Below are 25,274 nucleotides of genomic sequence, written 5' to 3' on the forward strand. Positions count from 1 at the left end.
CAACTAGAGGAGCAGTTTAGAATGTCAATAAAAGTCATCATATTAAAACGTAATTAAAACCCAATTAAAACCATCACAGTGGTAATACCAAGGACTTAACCGTTCAAGCGATTCGCAGTCATCATTTCCGCAGCTCTTGTCATCAGCAAGTTTTAAGAAGACCTTGTTGGTTTGTTTATTTGTTTTAATCCCTTATCTTCTTTTTACAGCGTGTGTATAAAAGAGGATCAGAACCCGTGGTGTGGCACCACCATGCTAATTTAATTCATATTATTTATACATAAAATGTGCATGGTATTGGCTGGCTGCTGACTCCCCTCACAGGCCTGCAAAATGACTTCTCTGTGCTTTGGCTGTTGACTGCATTCTGGACACATTTGTGAATGAACTGGAGTTAGGAGGTGGGAGATTGATTCAGGCGCTGTGGGGTCTAGAGATGGAGGCATCTGTCATTTTTCATTTCTCATCTCTCCCCCCCCCCTTCAGTTCGCTTCTCCAGATTTCCACACCAGTTTGCAAATTCTTTTTTAAGCCCTTGTGAAAAATTCATCAGCATTTTTTGTTGGCTTTCTGATAGTATAGACACTTTGTGTGCATTTTTATGGACACAGAGTGCATATTTTGTGCACGTTTAAGTGGCTGCATTGGAATCTTCTTCCTTGGAAGTTTTAAAGTAGACGTTGGGCGGCCATCAGTCATGTATCATCTAATTGAGATTCCTGCATTGCAGGGAGTTGGACTAGATGACCCTCAGGATCACCCCCAACTCTACAATTCTATGAAGTGTGAAAGAAATCAAATTTCTCCTTCCAGCCCCTGTTGTAGTCACAGCCCTGGGTAGCCTAAAAAGAATTCACACACCTCTCCCAAATCTAGAAACATCTCAGCAAAGCCCAGGATCTGAAAAGGCTTAGAATAATAGAATCACAGAGTTGGAAGGGACCCCTTAGGATCATCTAGTCTAACCCCCTGCAATGCAGGAATATGGAGCTGTCCATTATGGGTTTCGAACCAGCAACCTTTGCATTGTCAGCACCAGGCTCTAGCCAATTGAGCTGTGCACAGGAGCAGTTTGACCAAGTGAAATCTTACTATAATGAAAAGATGCAGGCACAAGATGTGAAATGTCTTATTCAGAGCAAGCATTTGAAAAATAATAATAATCCTGTTTTCAGTTTGCAGACCATAGCAAATTCAAGCCCCACTTGAGCAAACTCATTGGCTTTAACAAAACAAAACAAAACAAAAAAGCAAAGCACAATTTGGTTGAGGATTCTGCAGGCCATTTAACTCCTTTACATTCGGAATGAGGAGCCTGTGGCCATTCCTGATGTTGTTGGGATCCCAAACGTCATCTGTCCCAGCCAGCATGGGCCAATGGTCAGGGATGGTGGGAACATAGGAAGATCCTTTTAAGACCACATCCACAACATACATTGAATGCACTATGACAGCAGTTTAAACCAGGGGTAGGCAACCTAAGGCCCGTGGGCCGGATGCGGCCCAATCGCCTTCTCAATCCGGCCCACGGGCGGTCCAGGAATCAGCGTGTTTTTACATGAGTAGAATGTGTCCTTTTATTTAAAATGCATCTCTAGGTTATTTGTGGGGCTTAGGAATTCGTTCATTTCTCCCCAAAAAAATATAGTCCGGCCCACCACATGGTCTAAGGGATGGTAGACCGGCCCACGGTTGAAAAAGGTTGCCAACCCCTGGTTTAAACAGCCATGGTTTCCCCCAAAGAATTCTGGGAGCTGTAGTTTGTTGAAGGTGCTGAAAGTTGTTCAGGTACCCCTATCCTCCTCCCAGATCTCCAATTCCCAGAGTTCCCTGTGAAAAGGGATTGACCATTGAACCACTCTGAAAATGTGGTTCAAAGTGGTTTCAAAGTGTCTTAACCAACTGTTTATTGGTAGTCAAGGCAGGTTGATTTGATTTCATTACTGGTGACACACTTGGCTTTCTGCAGTGCATAATGTTTTGACAATAGTGATTAATAATCATAATTCAGAGAGAGAGAAGGGTTTTATATTATCCAAGTGACAAAGACGTCATCTGAGCATCTTGAAATGACAAATGCTAAATTTGAAAAATGCTTAATTTGAAAAAAAAATGTTTATGTGCTGGGTGAGAGAAGCAAAGTGCTTGCCCCCTCTCTCTGTCTAATTTTAACAATTGTACAGCTATTGTACTCAAAACAGAGAGGCAAGACAATTGGAACTGGAATAAACAAGGACCCAGGTCCCCATGACGTATTAGAACAGCACTATCAATAATAATATCGATAGCAGTTAAAATACAGATAAAAGACATCTGAAGGCTGCCCTGTTTAGGGAAGTTTTTAATGTTTAATTCTGCATTGTGTTTTTAATATTCGATTGGGAGCCACCAAGAGTGGCTGGGGAAACCCAACCAGATGGGCGGGGTATAAATAAATTATTATTATTATTATTATTATTATTATTATTATTATTATTATTTTGCAGATATGCAGCCTGGCAAGCTACAATATACAGCAGATCAACAAACTGGTACTCCTTCATTAATCTAGGGACCTCCAAAGTTACATCTTCCAGCCTGTCTTCCCCCAACAAATGCTAATAAAATAACAGGGAAAGGGAATTTTCCCCGACATGGCTGATGAAAGTGTTAAGGACCGAGAAGGTGAGCATTCTATCCAGCAGCTACAAATTACTAGAAACGTATCAAGTGTAATAAAGGAAACAACAGGAAACACTGTCAATTGCATGCATTAATATTTTTATTAACCTGTAAATTCTACAATAGGCAACAGAGCTGCTGAATTAGTATTTAGGGGGCAGGCCTGTGGCAATATCCACTGATATGAGTGACAAAGGATGCAGCAGGTCCCTGGTGCGGCCAGGCTACCCCGGCCCAAGTCCTCACGAAGTCAGAAACAACACCGCAGGCTGCCCACCTGTGGATCCAGGATCCAGCCAGCCCATCCAAGACTGGTGGATCTGAAGCTGGCACAAGCCTTGAAGAGAGGGCATCCCAGGGGTGTGGCAAGAGAAAGGTGGACATGCACTGCATCCAAAGCCCCTCCAAAGGCATGGGACTCCAGGCACCCAGCATAATTTGCACCAGCGAAAAGGTGGATCTAAGGAAAATCCTACCATAGAAGTCAATGGGGCGAGCCCAATGCTCAGAACTCAGGCACAAATTCACCAGGCAGCCCTACCAACCCTGGCACTGAGTGGGACGTCAGGAGAGGCTATGTCTCCACGGCCTTGCAGTGCATCTACTCTCTACTGGGCTTGGGAAAGCTCCCCTGTAGGCGTCAGTTGTCATGGTGATGCCAGTTCCACCATATTGTGTTGCCGCTTTGTAAATTCCTGCTCTGCCGCCTCCGCTGGTGTCTCCCTGGTCTTCTGAATGGGCCCAGAATCTGATGTGGCCTCACGCCAGCCTCCTTTGCACTGGCATGCGCCATGCCAGCTCCGTATGGGTAGGATTGCGCTGTTGTTGGCGTTACTTACAGCTAGGTTAGTTTGAAAGCAGGCACTGGTAGACTTTGAGAAATATGGTTATTTAAATTATGGGATACGGCAATAATGTCGGGAATTTACCACTTGTGCGTATGTCAAGGAAGACAAATTGCAAATACGCATAACGATAGATGCTAACTTTTTATTTGAAACTATTGAGATAAGAGAAATAACGCGGACATTGTGAAAAGCAAATTGTCTCGCTTTATTGTCACTATCTGCAGCGTATATACGAGGCATCTAATGTACTCTAAGTGTGCATTATGACCTACCGACTTCATATTCTTGTTATTTTCATAAAAATCTAATAAAATGGAAATAGATAGTACATGATTGGTATCTGATTGATAGAGAACGGTCCTCCCGAGTGTCGTAAATGCGCATAGTTTCTGTAATATTTTCCAATGTACTTCTCAGCACGGTGCAGCATTACGGTATCAAAAATTACATTTGCCGATGGGGGTCATATAAATTGGTAGACAAGGTTTATGAGCCTGCGATGGATTGCATGGTAGTTACAAAGCCGGAGTTGAAAATATTACAGACACTTTACGCTTGCAATTAAATATATCATGAGGACATGCTTTGTTTTTTCCCCAGACCCATGATAGATTATGGGTATCTGATGAAAAAACAACAAAGAGTATTGCAGCACTTATTGTGGCGTAAGCGTTCACTGTGTTGAATCCACTTCATCAGATATAAGTATACTCTAGGAGATGATGCCATGATGAATGTGTTCGGGAGTGATCCAAACCCAGGATCCACCAAAATAAGTGAGTTAGGATCTCTGGCTCAGCTGCCTAATTTCATGCACAGCTGGGCAATGCCACACATAAGCCACACATCCCAGCTGGTAATAAGTAAGCAGACTGGAAGATCTTATGCCAGCCCTGAATAAATGGACATTCGGCAGGAATGGAACAAGGTTGGGGATTCTAACTATACTTTCGATTGCTCTGCCTGTCTTGAAAGTCCAAGAAGACTCTCTGTTGGTTTTGAAGCAAGAGAATGACAAGGGTACCCTTGTGAAAGTGGGCTGCTAAAAGAACCGGTACTCCACTCTTAAAGATGTGCTGAGCACACAACAGCTTGCATCAACATAGCCTCAAAATTTGAGGCAAAAGAGATGGCTGCATTCTGCTAAACTGCACCAAAAGCAGATTGAAGGGAATATGTAATCAGCCCTACTAGGTCTTCAGAGACCGGAAGCAATGCTCCATGCAGTTCAGCATCGTGCCTCCTACAGGGTGTGGCAAACCAGATACCTCTGTGGAGCTTATAAGCAAGGAGGAAAGCAATTGCAGTTGCTTGATGTTGCTCCAAGCAGCTGCATCTGAACATCTCCCACCCTCTGTAGAACTCATACCTAGGGATGTAAGAAAGCATCAATCCAGTCCATGTTTGTCGCATGCAGCGCTGTGTCTGTTCTGCTGCAGTTCAGCTTCCAACAAAACATGACTTGGCTTGCTGTCCAATGTCGCAGGATTTTACATGATTACATTACCATTACATTATTCCATATTATTCATTTCATTTCAATGCAAAGGAAATGCAATGTGAAGACGAGGGGAAGTCATCAATTGCATATAATTTGCAGACTGAAAGCAACAACAGCAAAAACTGATGGTTATTTTCTGGATTAATTTCCATTCTGGATATGGGGTGAATAAACAAACACCAGCAATTTCCACTCCCAATTCCATTGTAATTCTCCAGCATCCTTTTCCATACTGCTAGACCAAGGATGGGGAATCTCTACCCCTCCAGATGTTGCTGGTCTACAGACCTACCATCCCTGACCACTGGTGATACTGATGGGAGCTGAAATCCAACAGCATTTTGGCAGGTCACAGATTCCCCATTCTTCTTCTAGATCGATCAAGGTGGGCAGACATCAGACATCCAAGTGATGCCCACTGCATTTTTGGACGGCCACCATAACAAGGTCCCATATTCGGACAGACTTTGCATTTGTGGTCAACCTCAAGTGTAAGACATCACCCATTATCTGTTAGCCTGCCCCTTCTATAAAGACCTAAGAGATCACTTTGCTTGAAACCTTTATTCACACAAGGAAGCAGGTACACCCCACCAGAAACACTCTGGTTTCCTTTGAGTGGCAATCATAGTTTCATAACACAGAGAGCAGCATTTGATGCACTGCCGGGGGGGGGGGGGCGGATCAGGGAAAATGTGTTAGATAAAATTGCAATAAATTGTTGCGGTGATTTGGAGGTTTAATTTGAAAGGAAGAATTTGAGTCCGTTGGTATCTCTGGCATCCTCTCTCTTGGCTCATATTATAGATGTATGATCTGTATTGTTGTATTCCTGCTGTTGCTGCAGGTTTGTCATGGCCTTTGGCTACAGCAATAAACTTATACTAACTGACTTGTAGGATCTACTGTGCTTTTTTTCTTTTAGTAGGTCTAGAAGAATCAGGTGCAAGACATTGGCTCAGCTAGGTAGGCGCCCTCTAAGTATTAAGGAACATGATGTCTCCAAGCACATACTCAGCACAGGGATATTTTATTGGTACCAGAATCAAGCTCACAAGTCCTTTTGCACAAAAACCCACTCCTGGGTCCCCCCCCCCACACACACAACTATTCATTTCCGGGAACCTAATTTAATTTTCTTAATTGTTGCCATTGTTTGACAATTCTTGGTGATATACTGCAAATCACCCAGAGATCTACTAGACAAGATCCCAAGGCACCTTCTGCCCAGCTCTGTCCTAGATCAACAAGACAGATGCATGAATAAAAGTGTCTGAAAGCATGTTAGTCCAGTATCAGTTCCTCCATCTTCTGTAAATTGTGTTACTCGCAGAGGCGTAGGAAGGTCAGGTGGTACCAGGTGCGGAAAATTTATTGTCCCCCCCCCTGATTGATTGATTGATTGATTGATTGATTGATTTTTGCCTGCAAAAATGGTCTTACATTATTTCATATTTTCTTACATTCTTGTATTCTGGGCCTCTGATAACAAGTAGGTGACTATGGACAGTTACTTAAATCTACAGGATGGATTGTGTTTTGGCTGGTGTTGTTTTATTTAAATTTATTGTTTACTCATTTAATAACATTTTTTAAAAATAAAAATACCCCTGCAAAGTGGTTTATAAAAAAAACACCACAGCAGTAAAATCAAGAAAAATTAACAATCCTACCTTAAAACATACAAAAGCTAAAATATTAAAATTAAAATTACTTCAACTTCCTAGGCATCTAGGTATTCTTGCCTAAAGAAGAATGCTTTTAGCAGGTGCCCGAAAAGAGTCTAGCAAAGGCAGGTGCTTTTTTGCAATAGGCGGGGAGTTCCAAAGTGCAGGTGCTGTCACAGTAAACAATGCAGTACAGATATTATGTGGAACCTGTAGTAGTGTTTGAAACTACTGAAGGGGAGGTTTTATTTATTGTGATTTCACCATGCTCTGTATTATCTGAAAAGGAAAACATTTATTTAAAAAACAGGACTGCACAGCAGCAATCTAGTCTCATCAGGATCAGTGGGACTTATTCCCAAGCCGATGGTGCATAAGATGGGCTGCAATCCTATGCACCCCTTGCATCCAACTTGTACCTAAAACTCTGCACAAGCCTGCACCAGAGAATTGTAGAGTTGGAAGGGACCCCTGAGGGTCATCTAGCCAAACCCCTAGGGCAATGCAGGAATCTCAACTAGACCATACCTGACCGATGGCCATCCGTCTTCTGTTTTTCCCCTCAGCCAGGACACACAACGGAGGCTGGAGATGGGGGGGGGAGATAAATTTTGACAACTAGACCTTCCCTGACCAATGGCCATCCTTCTTCTGTTTTTCCCCTCAGCCAGGACACACAACGGATAAAGACACAACAACGAAGACTGGAGGTGGAGGAAGGAAGGGAAGCCCAGTGGAGGGCAGGGCAGTAGGGCTGTTCATAAAAAAAAAAAACTTTTTTTAAAAAAAGCCTTGACACTGCTCCACTGAATTGAAATTTCAGCCTTCCCGACATAGGAAAATGGCCAAGTAAACAGCTATTTTTGTGGAGGAGGGTCAAGATATTAACTGATATGCATGAAATTTCATATATAGCTATATAATCCCTAGTGTAGTAAAGTAAGACCTTTGGAGCAGGCATTTAAAACTAAAAATAAAAACGTTTTTCATGAACGGCCCAGTAGGGCAGTAATTGTTCCTTGATAATTTGTCACCCTCCTCCATGATGGCACATGGGTCGCTCCCCCACCCCACCCCCCTTCCTATGCCCCTGGTTACTTGCACTTTCAAGAAGCTTTCAATAATGTCCCTCACCAAAGACTCTGGAGTAAGCTTAGCAGAGAGGATAAGAGTATAGGTCCTCTTATGAGGATAAGAGGATAGGTCCTCTTATGGATAAGTAACTAATCTAAGGATAAGAAAGCAGAAAGTAGCAATTAGTGGAGTGAGTGACAAGGTTTATTGAGAATACCATATTGTCAGAATGGTAAGAAAACAACGAAACTGGGAGGAGCTCCATCTTGGCAAGCTGAATGGGCAGGAAAACGGCAAATGATTTTCAATGTTAGCAAATGCGAAGAAGAAGAAGAAGAAGAAGAAGAAGAAGAAGAAGAAGAAGAAGAAGAAGAAGAAGAAGAAGAAGAGTTTAGATTTGATATCCTGCTTTATCACTACCCGAAGGAGTCTCAAAGCGGCTAACATTCTCCTTTCCCTTCCTCCCCCACAACAAACACTCTGTGAGGTGAGTGGGGCTGAGAGACTTCAAAGAAGTGTGACTAGCCCAAGGTCACCCAACAGCTGCATGTGGAGGAGCGGAGACACGAACCCGGTTCACCAGATTACGGGTCTACCACTCTTATCCACTACACCACACTTCCCCCCATAAAACAAACTTTTGTGTTTGTTTGTTTGTTTGTTTGGGTGGGTGGGTGTGGGTGTGGGTGTGGGTGACATCAAAGACATATGCCTATGTTCTCATCCACATATAAGTCCAGGCCTTGCAAATGAGGTTGACTCCCTTCCGAATGCATTCCCAAACAATTTTTTCCCTCCATCCCTACTGTACAAACATAGGTTTAAAAATAAAATTGCACTGTGCTTGCTACCGGAACGAAAACCTGCTTGGCATGCCAAGATGAAACATTTCTCTATCAATAGCTAGAGAACACACAAACAAATTCTAAGGCCACGACTACTCCAGGGAAATCCATGCAGGTCAACTTCATGTTGGCTGCCTTCCCTACCATTTCAGCTCCTTCCTTTGTGGATTCCGGTCACATCTCTGCTCTTTTGATAACTCTCTCACTGAAAAGTCACCTTGCATGCTTCTTTCAAAACCTTGCTGCTTGATTCTCCCTTTTCAAATAGAGAGAGAGAGAGCCCCAAATAAATGAATAAAAATCCCAAATCTGTTGCTAAGCTCATCTCTAATTTTTTCCCCCTTATTTGTTTGCGGACGAATTGTGCTGGCATCCAAAAAAATACGGGTGCGTTAGGTCTATAAAGAAGTCCGGAGGCTATTTACATGACAAATCTTATGAGCCCTGAGAAATAGCAGGAAAGAAATAACCAGGGGATTATGTCAGATGAATGGCTAACCGATATACATTGCTCAGACAAGGAGCGTCCGTTTCCCAACCCCTCCGGTTCATTTCAAATTCATTTTGCTGATAAGAAACATGAGTGCATGAGAGTCGGTGGGAATGTGGCATGATATGTCTGCATCTGCTTTTCATCCAGACAAAAGACACTGGGATGAAAAATGCCGCACGTTAGCCACCGAACAGCAATCTGTTATGCTAATCGTTTCACCACTGTCCTCTAGAAATCCGCTGTTTGTCAGCTCCTAAGCACAGCAGTTAGTTCTCTCCTTGCCATGGGTGTGTTGGCAGGCTTGACCCTTTAGCCCACATTAAGCCCGTAAATTTATTGGGCTATTGATTGCCAGGATACGCTCAAAGTCCAACCTTTGTTTTTGTTTGTGCTTTCAGAGAAGCACAGCCCTTAATGGTTTTTCATAAAGGAATCGCATCTTGCGATTGCAGTATCTTAGGTCAGGTTCTAATATCCCTCGCTGCCCCAGGAGGGAGGACTAAGTAGTGGATTATCCAGGGGTCAGCAAACTTTTTCAGCAGGGGGCCGGTCCACTGTCCCTCATACCTTGTGGGGGGCTGGACTATATTGGGGTGGGGGGAGAAAAGAAAGAATTCCTACGCCCCACAAATAAACCAGAGATGCATTTTAAATAAAAGCACACATTCTACTCCTGTAAAAACACCAGGCAGGCCCCACAAATAACCCAGGGATGCATTTTAAATAAAAGGACACATTCTACTCATGTAAAAACACGCTGATTCCCGGACCGTCTGCAGGCCGGATTGAGAAGGCGATTGGGCCGGATCTAGACCCCGGGCCTTATTTTGCCTACCCATGGATATGGCTATGTTTATGTTCCATGTCTGCAATGATACTGTATAATGCTTCTTTTCTGGAATCTCTTCCCTCTCTTCTCTTTTTCTGTAAAAATTTCCATTTTCTTATATCTTTAAAACTTCCATAAACATATATAAAACAAAATAGTAAGAAGCCGGGACCATAAATTTGACCATCTTTCTGTCATTTGTTCTCTCACAGCAACTTCCGCATTTTCCGAAGGCCTTGCACTGCCAAGTAGTTTATTCAGGAAAGCTTATTTTTTTAAAAGAAAAGAAAAATCACAGTAGATTTAAATGAAGTCTTTTTTATTTATTTAAAAAAACACACTTGAAAATTAAAATATAAATTATTTAAAGTGGTTAATAATTAACTACATTCAGCACTTTCCAGTCGCACCAGATCTGCTTATTTGAGAGAGCTGAAAAGCCCCTTTAAAACATACAAACCATGTCCACCAAGGCTGTAGATGCAGAGAGCTTTGGGAACAATGACCTGCTCCCATCTTCTTATGTTCTGACCAATGAGGGTAAAGGACTGGGAGCAAGGAACATGCCAGTTTGCTCAATCAGTAGGGTAAAGCTTTGTTTTGGACTGCACCATTTCAGGTGGGTGGGGAGGACTATCTGAAGAGTTTTGGTTGCTTCCAAACCACCCTGTCACTGGGCACCCATCCTAATTTGTCTGTAGGGCGATCTGTCATGGATGCTTTAGTTGAGATTCCTGCATTGTAGGGGTTGGTCTAGGGAGTTTCACTAGATGACCCTTGGAGTATCTTCCAATTCAAATAATAATAATAATAATAATAATAATAATAATACCCCGCCCATCTGACTGCCACTCTGGGTGGCTTCCAAAAGAATATTGTACTACCAACGTTACTGCTTGCTTGTGAAACATGGACCACTTATAAATGTCATCTCCAACTCCTCGAAAGAATCCATCAATGGTGTCTCCGAAAATTTTTACACATCACTTGGGAAGACAGGTGAACTAATACCAATGTACTGGAAGAAGCAAAGATCACCAGTGTTGAAGCAATGATTATTCAACATCAACTTCATTGGACTGGTCATGTTGTGCGGATGCCTGATGATCGTCTTCCAAAGCAACTACTCTATTCCGAACTTATAAATGGAAAGCGTAATGCTGGTGGTCAACAAAAGAGATTTAAAGACTGTCTCAAGGCAAATCTGAAAAAATGTAGTATAAACACCAACAATTGGGAAACACTTGCCTGTGAGTGCTCCAATTGGAGAGCAGCCTTTACCAAAGGTGCCATAGGCTTTGAAGACACTCAAACTCAGGACGCAAGGGAGAAGCATGCTAAGAGGAAGGCATGCTTGGCAAATCCACACCATGATCAACTCCCACCCAAAAAACCTATGTCCCCACTGTGGAAGGACATGTGGATCCAGAATTGGCCTCCACAGTCACTTACAGACTCATTGTTAAAACCATGTTTATGGAAGACAATCTTACTCGGCTACGAGTGATGGAAGAAGAAGAAGAAGAAGAAGAAGAAGAAGAAGAAGAAGAAGAAGAAGAAGAAGAAGAAGAAGAAGAATTAAAAATGTGATAAAACCTCAGACATTAAAAACTTCCCTAAACAAGGCTGATCACCTCTCTTGCCCCATGAGAATTGCTCTGCCTGTTATTTATGCGTGTGTTTTTAAAAGATATTGCTTAATAGTATAACTTTGATTGTTAGTCATACCTTTGAAACTAGAGGGTGAGGCATAAATGCTTTAATAAATAAACAAATGCATTTGCTAACCTTTCAACAAGCAAAGCCTCAAATCTAAATTACTGTTGAGGTGAGCTTTCATTACTTCCTTTGTTTATTTGTTTGGCTTTTCAAAAATAAATAAAAAACGCTCTTGCTTGATTATAGAAAATAAAGCAATTAACTCTTGTTATTCATACCTCTTGATTAAGAAAAGTAATGTACAGTCGTATAACAGCTTGAAAAATATATCTCCACATATTATTTTGAAGCTTTCCTATTGGGGCCCACTTAATTAAAGGCATAAATCCTCTAACTGGTGTTAATGCTCATAATTAAATGGGACAATAGGAAAAATCAATGGGCACTCAAACATCAGACAAATGTGGGAAGAAAACTATAAATAAAAGTGCTTTTTCTACTGTAAGTCCAAATGAGTCACCCATTTTGGGCCAGTGTGGGAGGGAGCTTACAGTCTCGACTTCATAATACATATGGAAATTCAATTAAACTCTCAGCCATGAATTACTGTAGGACAAACATCTACATCAGACAACATGACCTAGTTATTCCAAGATTTCTTTTTCTGTTTTTAAAAGAGGAAAACTCCATGTTCCAGATATTAAAATTCAGCTGATAGGATGTTGTAATGCCGTTTACCGTCTTGTTCGTTTATCTTGCAAAGCATTTGGCAAATTTACCAATAATCGAGGCCACAGATATGTGTCTGGTTCTGTTCTGCCCCACCACTCTGGCAGCTACTGCTTGCTGATCTACTATAAATTTCCAGGATATCTGCTATGAGATCCACCTTCTGCCTGGTCTGTTCTACCTAGCAGTGGTTTTCTGAGGTTTCTGTCCTGACCCCCAGCCAACAGAGACAGACAGAGGCTCTTCCGCGTAGAGATCTTGGCATGTCATGGTACAATGGTACATGTCATGAGCTGGCTGAGTCAGAACATTGAAGATGGAGGTTATGCCATGGACCTGGGGGAGGGTTACAGCAGGGTATTCTGCCAGGAGTGGGGGAATCTGCAAGTGAAGATCCTGGAGGTGGGGCTTCCCCAACCTGTTCTCTCATCTCCTCAGCCCCTGTGACAGGAGCCACGGGTTCCACTTCCCTCTGCATCCCTGCATCCCTCTCCAAGCTACACACAGCCTCTCTCTGACACACCCACTCTTGTGCCACCAGAAACTGGGAATACCTCTGCTTGCCCAGAGGGGGTTGTTTCACTGGTCCCGGCCACCTGTCAGGAGGTGGAGATACCTCTCACATCTCTTAGGTCCAGGAGGAATCAAAAGAGAAAGGAACAAATGGGCTGTGCCTAATGCAGCTATAAATATTGAGCAGCTTGAACAAATATGATGAATAAAAACTGACTCCTCTTGGAATAAAAGTTGTCCAGAGCCATAAATATGATTCACAAGCTTTACTTACAGAACGTGTTCCAAAAACCGGTACAAAAACAAATAATGGTACATCCAAATAGTTGTATAATATCTTGTGCATGTCCAGCACAGGTTCATCTTATTAATTGATTTGAAATAACTCCAAACAGACCTAATATCAAAGGTCTGCCTCTCTCTACACAGCCTCCATTAACTTGGAGAGACCTCATTATCACATCCTTTGTTCTCTGTGGCTTCCAGAGAAAGTCTCAAAGACCAACTCCCCAAGACATCCATTTGCAATTGAATACCTCTCTCACATGATCTAAAGTTAAACACTATGTGAGAGCTAGCAAAAAACATCAGCAGTTAATTATCAGCCTGAATTATCAGAGAGCTCTTCTTAGCTTTTGTGTAGCCCAGTGGAATTTCCCATGTTAAACTTTCAGCAATACACATTCAAACATATGCACAGGTTGGATTTTTTTTTCATTTCAATGTCAATTAAACAATTATAGTTAACACTGCCTATTACACTTGGTGAGAGATTGTAGAAATGCTTTCAGCCTTAAGGAAATCCCATCCCATTCCACCCCAATGGGTGTGACAGTGTCAGGTTAACTCTCAAAGCTTGCCAGCTAGAGCGCCTGCCATTGTTGTAGCTGTATTTGCCTTAATCCAACAATTTGCAGGTACAGTGGTACCTCTAGTTACGAACTTAATTCATTCCGGAGGTCTGTTCTTAACCTGAAACTGTTCTTAACTAGAGGCGTGCTTTCGCTAATGGGGCCTCTTGCTGCCACTGCGCGGCCGGCACACAATTTCCGTTCTCATCCTGGGGCAAAGTTCTCAACTTGAGGTAACTCTTCCAGGTTAGCAGAGTTTGTAACTTGAAGCATTTGTAACCTAAGGCGTTTGTAACTCAAGGTGCCACTGTACTGTAGTAATCTAAGCATTAAACACCTACCTTTGAAAGAACTCTTTGTTCAGCCTTTGTTCTTCAGCAACCAGGAGCAATAAAAGATACAGAATTCAGGCATCATGATCCAAGAATTGAAGAAGGCAGCAATATGGTCAGAACTGGACAGAAGCAATGAAGATGTCCCACCCTCCTTGCTGTAGAACCTGCTTCTAGTGATGATTTGGCAGACATCCTCAATTTGACTTTCAAGGCACCTCTTGGAGATTATGATATATATATAATAATAATATCTAATATATCTAATATGCCACCCATCCTTTTTCATTAGACATCAGTGCCCTTTAAGAAAGCAAAGTAGTTCGTTACTTAGCAAAATATGGGGAGGTTCTGTTCCCCTTCGAAGCAACATGTCCTCAAATTGTGTATTCCTGTTATGACCACCTCAGGTCTTTCAGACTGCCTTCCCTCTTCTGCCCTCCCTCCCCACACGCCATGTTGCAAATGGCTCTTTCCAACTCGCATTTATTTCCCCGGAAGACAAAGATGTCAGGAAAGGCAAGCAATTAAGGTGCTGTAACGTGCAAAGCTCCGGTTATATGATAGAACAGAAACTCTCCAAAGCCTGGTAGATATCTTAAGTCAGCTTCCAAAATGGATGGGCGATAACAGCCAACTGACATGGATAAACAATCAATCCCACTAATGCAGGCCATACGTACCTTGTGGTGTGCTGACTTGAAATATCTGGATCGCCTAATGGAAAATGCAAGGCTGTAAGAACTTTGACAATAAATGAAGTGATAAAAAAATAAAATCCATGATGGTTCTCAGACGTATTGTTAGCATCGAGCAGCTTAGAGCTGTGGCTGACAGCTTATCTCCCATTTTTGATGAAGATGATGGCTCAGCGATGTTTTTTACAGGCAGAGGAGAAACTGTTTTGCTGGAATCGCACCTTATCAGATGCTTGGCCAGCTCTAACGTAACCCTTTGTAGTTTCATCCCCTTTCCTCCGTCCCCAGGCAACAATAGCTCAAGCAAAGTGTGATATCATTGCGTCTCCAAGCCACGCACATATTTTCAGATGTTAGAGTTTTGCAGGGTCAAGCGATTGCGCTGATCCAGCCCATATTCACCCCCCCCCCCAAGCAATCTCTGAGTGTGCTTCCGAGCCAAAATCTAAAGGCTTGGATGATTCGGTTGCATTGTGACTCTTGGGAGGCTCTTGTGCTGATTGGATCATATCGCATATCTGCATTAGAAAGATAAATTAGCCCTCTTCCAAATTCCATCCTGGCCGTGAAAGCTCTGAAAGGAGGGAGGTGAAGCCAGGGCACACAAAGTATCATCCCAACGTGCTCTGGATGTGTGAGCTCCACCACCAATTTCCCAACACTATTAGGAAGGTCTGAAGTGGCCTTGCTGACAGCAAGAGTTTCCAGCTCCTAATGGCTTAACAATGCTGACAACAAAAAAGGCTTCTCCCCATCCCTCCTAAATTAAGCTGCTGAAATAAAGAAAGTTGGGCAGGGGAGAGAGAACAGAAATAGATATGTGAGAGAGAAGTGATTTCTATGTGCACTCTTCATTCCTGGGCTGAGCATGTGCTCAGAGCACTTAATTCCTCAAATATATGATACGGACATAGGAAGATGCTTTATACAGAATCAGAGCATTGGTCCATCTAGCCCAGAATAGTCTACACTGACTGGCAGTGGTCCTCCAGGGTTTCAGACAGGGGTCTCTCCCTGTCCTGCCTGCAGATGCCAAAGACTGAACTTTGGAGGTGCTCTGCTACTGAGTTATGGCCCATCCTCGTGTCTTCCTGTTTGAGTCACTGTTTGGACTTGGCTCCTGATGGCGGACCTTCTAGTGAAATACAAACTAGATCTTCCAGGGCCAAAATCTTGTTTGCTCCTGGAACAGACAGTGCTGAGCCAGAAGAAGCAGTGGTTTGTCTTAGACAGGGCCAGCTCCAGAGCTGTGTTGGGCTGGTTAGCCTGTGGCCCTGCAGATGTTGCAGAACTGAAACTCTCATTGGACCAAGCCGGCATGGCCAATGGCCAATTTTTTCACCAAGCTAGATTCTAGATTTGTGGTTGCATCACGGTCAACCTTCACTCTCAAAGCAGGACATTGTTGCGTGTTTGATTTGGTATGAAATGCCACTGTCTTTGGATCTGACTTTAGCTCTTTCATCACTGTTGTTGTTGTTGTTGTTGTTGTTGTTTTAAAACCCACCTTCTCAAGATTGAGAGAGCGCCATAGCTCAGTGGTAAGATGTCTGCATTGCATGCATAGGGTCCCTCGGTCAAACCATAGCATCTCCAGCTATGTCTCCCATCTGAAACCCTGGAAAGCCATTGCCAGTCATGGCAAACCAGTACTGAGCTAGTGGGACCAATGTTCTGACTTGGTGTACTGCAGCTTCCTAGGTCCCTATGATCCTTTCTTGAAAGCTCATAGCATAACCACCTTTTAAACAGTTAAAAGTAGCACCTCGACATCAGAGCTCTTTGGGTGGCTATTGCATGGTTCTGATGGCTCTGTTTGTTTGTGCTAGTCATGGCCATTCACTTCTGCATGAGGGCAGATGTGCTGTAGGGCTGACAGAAGACCTCACACAGCCCTGAGCTATATGCACAGTGGTGCCATGACTTATTATGCCTTCCATACATCACCAGTGTTCAGCCCTACATGTTGACTTGGCCAACAGGTTACAAGCCACAATTACAGTGGTACCTTGGTTCCCGAGCAGCTTAGTTGATGAACAAATCAGCTCCCAAATGCCGCAAATCCGGAAGTAAGTGTTCCGGTTTGCAAACGTTTTTCGGAAGCCGAACATCCGTTACGGCTGTCGGCATTGTTTCCAGGGTCAATCAGCCAATCGGAAACTGCGCCTTGGTTTTCAAATGTTTCAAATGTTTTGGAAGTCGAACGGACTTCCAGAGCAGATTGAGTTCGAGAATCAAGGATCCATGTGGTTTGGAGGCATTATGTGCCTGATGGTATGACTGCTCCAGAAACCCATTTAAAAAAAAAAAAAAACTGTACTTGGGCATCCCTCACATGCTGTGTTTGAAATGCAGGACGAACTGCTTATTGATCTGCAAACTGATCAGGACTGCAGGGGTGGGGTTGTTTTTAGTGGCACTATGAATCTAGTTTGGGGTCCAGAAGCTTTGAAATATTTCTGCAGATGTACCGTATTTCCCTTTGGCCATTTATTTATATATATATATGCCATTACTATATATATATGGTGTAAATCAGACTCGGAGACAGGAGCATGCTGTTGATGAAGTCTTGCAAACTACAGAGAGCAAAAAGTCATTCTAAGGAATGCCTGGTGCTTCGCGCTCATTATACAGTCAGTTCCTCGAAATCTTGCGTGTTACGTTTGTGCACCAGTAAGCAGCAAATTGCACTGTAAATAATTGGCAGAATGCCTCGCCACAGCTGCCGGTCGGAGTCATCCATGATGCGTTCCGATGTGCACCTGCCCCGAGGAATGCGAACTCTGCCCCCATCATCTATATTTCAGTCAAGGTCAACGTGATCTGCGCACCACGGGAAGCAAGATCATTGAACGTACACATTGCGAGGGGATACCTTGGAACCCGCAGCACCACTGGAAGCTGCAAGAGCTCCATTGAGATTATGTCTGTCCTGGGGGCCTTTTTCAAAATTGGCACTCATTGCCACCAGGCAGCTGCTGTTTTACAAAAGAGCAGCCTGCTGGATCAGGGCTGCAGCCCATTTTCTATTATTGTTGTTGTTGTTATTGTTGTTGTTGTTGTTGTTGCTGTTGCTTTTTTTATCCTGAACTCACCAGAACTGAGTTCCGGCACCTCTCAGGTGGTTGCCATTGCCATTATAAGAGAATACATGTTGAGTTCCAGCACCTCTTTCTTCTAGAAAAATAGTACTGATGATGATGATGATGATGATGATGATTAAAATTTCTATACTGCCCTTCATCCAAGGATAACAGGGAGGTTTGCAATATTAAAAAACACAGAACATGTTATGTATTGAAGTTCTCACCCTAGGCCACTAGGGGTGTGTGTATATAGTTCATTCTGCTGCAGTTTTCACTCAGGTCCGCACATGCAAATGAGGGATTGAAAAGTGACGTTCAGGGATTGGGTAACTACAGAAAGTTGTTACTGTTGCTTGTAGATGAGTTATATATAAACAGGCTGCTGAGCCCTTCAGTCCAGGTCTGTTCCAGCCTGAGAATAAACAGAGCTGCTTGGAGAATCACTGTGTCGTCTGCTATGTCCACCTACTATTTAATAGAACATATAACATAGCAACAAACAAAAACAATACCCTCCAGTTTAAAAGGTTGTAAAATGTTTAATCAGCCCAAGGCCTGGTGATAGAGAAACATTTTCTCCTGGCGCCAAAGATATGTAACGAAGGCACCAGGTGAGCTTCCCCAAAGAGAGTGTTCCACAGGCAGGGAGCCACAACAGAGAAGGCCCCATTCTCATGTTGCTACCCTCTGGACCTCTCATGGAGGAGGCATGCGAAGAAGGGCCTCAGATCACAGGGTACAGGTCATTTCATATGGGGAGAGGTGGTCCTTGAGGCACCCAATCAAGCATCCTGGTCTCCCAGTGGCCAATCAGAGGCCTGTGGGAAACTCACAAGCAGGACCAGAGCACACAAGCACTCTCCCATCTTGTGCCTTTCAGCAACTGTTATTCAGAAGCACATACTGTCCGACATTTCTCCAGTGAAAATAGGGACACCCTAAGGAAATTAGGCGCTGTGGTGTAAACCACTGAGCCTAGGGCTTGCCGATCGGAAGGTCGGCGGTTCGACTCCCCGCAACGGGGTGAGCTCCCGTTGCTCGGTCCCTGCTCCTGACAACCTAGCAGTTCGAAAGCACGTCAAAGTGCAAGTAGATAAATAGGAGCCGCTCCGGCGGGAAGGTAAACAGCGCGTTTCCGTGCGCTGCTCTGCTTCGCCAAGAAGCGGCTTAGTCATGCTAGCCACATGACTCAGAAAAACTGTCTGCGGACAAACATCGGCTCCCTCGGCCAGTAAAGCGAGATGAGCGCCACAACCCCAGAGTCGTTCACGACTGGACTTAACTGTCAGGGGTCCTTTTTAAGGAAATTTGGGGAAAACATTTCGGGATCAAATCAGCAACTGGGACTGCTTCTGTAAATCAGCAACTGTCCCTGGGAAATAGGGACACTTGGAGGGTTATGGAAGCATCGCTGCCTCCAACCGTGAAGGTGGAACATAGCTATTGGCGTTAGTAGCTATTGACCACCTTAACTGCCACTTGTAAGAGCAAATTCCAAGGTCTAACTATGCATTGTGTACATTCTTTTGCATGCCCTGCATTTTCCAACACTCGCTTTCATGGGGTCTCTTCTCAGCCCACACACCATTCATGCCTTCCTGGAGTGCTTTTGTCTGGCTGAAATGTGTCCTTGAGCTCCAGCGACGCTTCCTGCTTGCCTCAGTGGAGGCTAGAGAGGGGTGTGTGGAAACTAGCTTACTGTACAAGGGTAAAAATGGCATCCATTGCTTTGTCCATTTTTGCATCTAGCTCCACCCACCACTTGTATGAGGCTCCCGAAAGGTTGTGCAGATGAGAATGCAACAGTGGTGTAGCATGGGTTGCCAGAGCCCAAGGCTGTGCAGAGGGGTGTGTGGGAGGTTGGGAAACAGACAGTGTACACATCTGCATTCAACTGCGTAACAGCATCTTTGTCACCCAGGAGATCACAGCTGCAGAGATAAGAAAAGAAGAGTCATTCCATTGTCTGAAGAGGTCACTTCCTGGTTTGCACAGGGAAGCTGCTTTCAACTGAGTCCAGTGACAGAAGCCTGCAGCTGTATTGAGGCAGCAGCGGGTGTTGAAATTTTGCGCTCCTAGCCATTTTGCACCCAGGGTAACTGCCCCTGTGGTCCGTCCATCCCCCCACTACGCTACATCACTCAGTCTGCAAAAGCTGTCTCCCCTCTAAGACAGAGTATCTCATTGAGTGACCTTGCACTCATCACAAAATCCCTCAGCTTAGCCTACCTCACAGGGTTGTGGCGAGGGAAAAGATTGTAGAGAGACCTGCTTGCCCCCTTGAATTCTTTGGAAGAAAGCTTGGGTTTCTATGTACTAATTCAAAGAAAACTAAGAAAAGAAATATTGGTATGTAAGATATGTACATACGTTACCATGAATTCCTTAGGAAAAGATAGAAAGCAAATGAGAAAAGAATGGAGGAGACCACTTGTTGTTGTTGTTGTTGTTGTTGTTGTTGTTGTTGTTGTTCAGTCGTTCAGTCGTGTCCGACTCTTCGTGACCCCATGGACCAGAGCACGCCAGACACGCCTATCTTTCACATCCTCCCACAGTTTGGCCAAACTCATGCCAGTCGCTTCGAGAACACTGTCCAACCATCTCATCCTCTGTCGTCCCTGTGAGCAAAGCCCATATGCATATAGCAAACTCAGTCTCTTACAGCAAAGTGCAGCAGAAGCAACTGTGGTTGGAAAGTAACATCTAAGGTTTTATTTATAAAGCAAATAACAAAACAACTCTCACATCCATCTTCTTCAGGGGAGAGGGAGAGAGGGAGGAGACATTTAAATAGTTCCCATACTCATGCATCAATTAAGTAATTAAAGGCAACCCGCAACATTATGCAATGTGAGAATGAGACATTACAATACTGACAGTCCCCTTCTCATCAGGGTCTTTTCTAGGGAGTCTTCTCTTCTTCCTTCCATATCTATATCTATATCTACATCTACATCTACATCTACATCTACATCTACATCTACATCTATATCTATATCTATATCTATATCTATATCTATATCTATCTATATCTATCTATCTTCAGCAGATGACTATATATATAAATGAAGCATCAACTATAAAAGAGAAAATAATGAACATAGAATTTTATTATCTCTATACTTATCATTCCAGTATATTATAAAAATCGACTCTCTATACTTCTGTTAGCTATTTGGTTTCCTGCTCAAGCTATAATAGAATAGATAAATTTCCCTATAAATTACATAGGTTTTTATTGCTAGGGAGGTAGTATATACTCCCAATATTTCTGACAAGTTCAAGATATTGGGAGTAGCTACTTTTTTCAGTTAGAAGCCACAGCCTAAATATCTTCCTCTGCCCTAATATGCTCCATGAGCTCCACACAGTTAAACTGTGGAATTTCCTCCCACTGGAGTCAGTGATGGCCACCAACTTAGATGGCTTCAAATGATTGAACAAATTCAGGGAGGACAAGGCTCAATGACTACTAGCCACAATGGCTATGCTCTACCTCCACTGTCAAACCACATGTAATAAACAAAAATGGAACAGATAATTCAGCTTCAGGAAAGTTGCTGTATTTTCTCAGCTATTGGAGTCAATAGTTCCTTTTCTGAAAGCCTATGTTTTCCCATGCAGAAAGGGATGTGTGAGGTACAGCAATGCCCCTGTAATTTTTCCTCGTCCTTAAAACAACAACAACAACAACAACAACAACAACAACCCGAATTATCATTCCAGTGTTTTCTCCATTTTTATATTTCATTCTGTTCTCTTATGGAGGTTGGTTGTCAGTACAGCAATAAACTAACACTGACTTTCAGAAGCCCTTTTAATACTATAAAACTGCAAGTATCAGCAATAATGCTTTCACAACATTTAATAGATATTTTGCTGCCGTAAGTTCTGTTAAGTGCACAGGCTGGGTGACCTGTTTCCAGCCAGAGAAATCACTGCTGAGAGAGAGAGTATAAGCCTTATTTACACCATACATTTAAAGTTTCACTATAGCACTTTAAACAGTCAAGGCTTCTACCAAAGAATTCTGGGAGCTGTGGTTTCTTAAGGGTGCTGAGAGTTGTTAGGAGAACCCCCCCCCCCAATTCCCCTCACAGTTCTACAATTCTCAGAATAGCTGAACAATCAACTCCTCTTTGCAGGGTACTCTGGGAACTGTAGTTCTGTGATGGGAATAGGACAGCTCATAACAACTCTCAGCACCCTTCACAAACTGCAGCTCCCAGAATCCCTTTGAAGAAGCCATGGCTGTTTAAAGTAGTATCACAGTACTTTAAATGCATCGTATGAATGTGTCCTATGTACACATACATACAGTGGTGCCCCGCTAGACGAATGCCTCGCTAGACGAAAAACACGCTAGGCAAACAGCATTCGTCTAGCGGAAGCTGCCCCGCAAGACGAAAAAGTCAATGGGGCTGCTTCGCAAGACGAAAATTTTGTTTGTTTGTTTAGCGGAGCGCGGCTGTCATTGCCGCTTCGCTAGACGAAAAAACCGCTAGACGAAAAAAATCGTAGAATGAATTATTTTCGTCTAGCGGGGCACGACTGTATATCGCACTTCCAGGCTGTCACTATTTTCTTGCGGTGGGATTCAATCACATTTTGTCAAATCCACGTTGCACGGTTAAAACTGATCTGGAGCTGTTGCTCAGCAAACCCGCTTATCCAAATGATTGGACTTTTTGCAATAAGGGAAGTGATGGGGAAATGCACTGTTAAATGTGGGATAACACTTGCTTTGGTGCAATTATAATCTGACCTGCCTGCAAACAAATCAGAACAAAGGCTCATTAAATAGCCAATGCCATCTGACCTGAAGGCAAAAAAAATCTGGATGAACGTTTAATAAAGAGATCACCTGGAAGCAATCAAAGAGAGGAGTGGGCGAAGAAACAATAGTATGGTAATTCCTGGATGAGGCCAGTGTATTTAGAATATTCTCTGAAATGCTGTCACCCCCAGTTCACCATGCTGGAAAATCAAAAGGAACGTCTTTATAAGCATCATGTTGAACCACAGTTCTCACCATCTCTGACTATTGACCATACTGGCTGGGACTGGTGGAAAATGCATCCCAAAATATCTGGAATGCACCAGGTTGGGAGAGGCTGGCTTAATGGATGCTTGGATCTGATGTGTCAGAAAACTCTGGTTTGGCCAATTAATTGATGGGGAGCCATTAGGCAATGCATTAATCATAAGTGTCGAAACTGCAGAAGGTTATAGAAATAAACATGGCTGGGAGTGCCAAAATCATGAATAAAATATTTAAAGAGTGTGTGTGTGTGTGTGTCGGGGGAGGGGTACAAATAACAAAGTTCTTCAACACGTCCACCTGGTTGGTTTGCATCGAAGGAGATTTTCTCGGCGCTCATGTTGACGCAGATGAATGGTGCTGATTAAAGAAAAAGGAGTGAAGAGAAGATTATCACCTTGACGCAAACTGCTGGAATCATTATCCAGCACCAACCAAAGCACACTGAAAAGTCCTTAGAGTCCTCGGTGTGAAATTGGAGGTGTCACAGAGCAGTGGATTTTTATTTTTATTTTTAATGTAAGCAAGACACACACACAAAAGGGAAGATAAACTAGAAAACACACACACACAAACACACACTATAGCACAAGCACACTTGAAATGCAGTTCTGGCCACCACACCTGGAAAAGTTTCAGAAAACATCCAGAAAAATGATCAAGGGGACGGAGCAACGATGAAGAGGAAAGTCACAAGAGCTGCTCCTACGCTGTTGCTCAGTTGGCTTTCCCCTTTCTGAACCTCTGAGCTCCCAAAATAAATTTCCTTCTTGTAAAAGTAGCTGCAGAGTAACCCAAATTGGGCCAGGGCTTCAGGGAGAAGGCAGGGGGGTTCAAGTATTTATGCCCATATGTTCCATCCCTTCCTGCTAATAGCAGCTTCAGGGGTAATAGCTGCATGGGATGAGGAAAATTGGGTGTGATTGCATCGGGCCATACAGGCTGCTGAGTTCAGGAAGGCTGGAGCTTGGAAGAGAGCTGATGCTTCAGAAATGAAGTAGCTCATACCGGGAGCTTCTACAGCAGCTCACCCCTTACTGACTCTCAGCTAGGCCCTGATCCAGGTAGGTGCTTCTGCCAAGTAGCCTCGTGTCCTGAAACTGCTGCTTGGCTCATCATCTCTTCTGGTCCTGTACACATGGGGGAACCTGAGGAAGGGGCCAAGAACTGGCCAGGAATCCAACATCCTGTTATGTACTGAGTTGAATAGGATCCAAACTGCAGCAATCTGATTGGTCCTAGAACAATAGGATTGAGATTGCAGCAGTCTGACTGGTCCCAGAACAATAGGATTGAGATTGCAGCAGTCTAATTGGTCCTAGAACAATAGGAGTGAGATTGCAGCAGTCTGATTGGTCCGCAGGAGCCACCCAATCCAGCTCCAGGCGGAAGTGAATCCGCACTCCGATTGGCATACAGAAGTATCCCGGAAATAGCCACTCACGTGGGGCCCATTGTGTAAATAGTGTATATAAAGCAAACGTTTTGGGGGAACTGCATTCCTCCTCACTACTATGAGCTGAATAAAGAGCATGAAATTCACACTTGACTCCGAGTATATTTCACATCCCTTCAAAGTCACAGGCAGAGTGAAGATCTGTGGAGTATCCTCCTCCTTTCAAGAAGACCCAGTTTCCATATCTGGGCAGGGTTGAATCCTGACACCGGTCTGCAGCCCTCAAATGAGGCTTGTTCGCATGTTACACAGGTACCAGTTGTCTCTACATATCTACACGTGTTTGCAAAAAAGTGAGGTATGCCTTTTGACTTCCGCAGCTCAGCTGTTGTGTCCACAGGTACACAGGTGGTATCCTCATTGAACATTGCATGTGAATAACCGTATGAGGCTACAGCTCAACTATTTGAGCGCACAGGTTGATTGATTGCACACTTGCCAAGCGTAATGTACGAACACCCCTATGGAGTTTGGGCGTGAATTATTGTGGGGGAGGACTAACTTTTCCTACAAGCCTAACCTTGTGGGTGGACATTTACAATAAAGCTTATTCCTGGGGAATGACCAAGAAAAGCTACTTGGGCATATCTACACTGCAAAACTATTTTGGTTGCTCATCAAGCTATCTGGACCCTTAGATCTTCATCAATTGCCTTTCTCCACATACTTCCTCTGAGAGAGGCTTAGAGGGTGATGACAAGGGAGAAGGTCTCTTTTTTTTCACTTGTACAATGCTTTTCCCAACAAAGTTCACCCGGTGACATATTTTCGGCACCAAGAAAAAACTTACATTTTTTTTCCTCCAAACCTTGACTGAGCTAATTTTGATCTAAAGCTTTCTGCAGCTGTAACTGGTGTGTGTGTGTGTGTGTGTGTGTGTGTGTTGTCTGTTGCATGAAAATGTTAATGACTTACATGAAGTCTTCTGTTTCTCTATGTTATAGTGTATCTAGGTTAGGTTTATGTTTATAAATATAGGACATTTATA

The sequence above is a fragment of the Lacerta agilis genome, chromosome 4 (assembly GCF_009819535.1).
Source record: "Lacerta agilis isolate rLacAgi1 chromosome 4, rLacAgi1.pri, whole genome shotgun sequence".
Lineage (NCBI taxonomy): Eukaryota > Metazoa > Chordata > Lepidosauria > Squamata > Lacertidae > Lacerta > Lacerta agilis.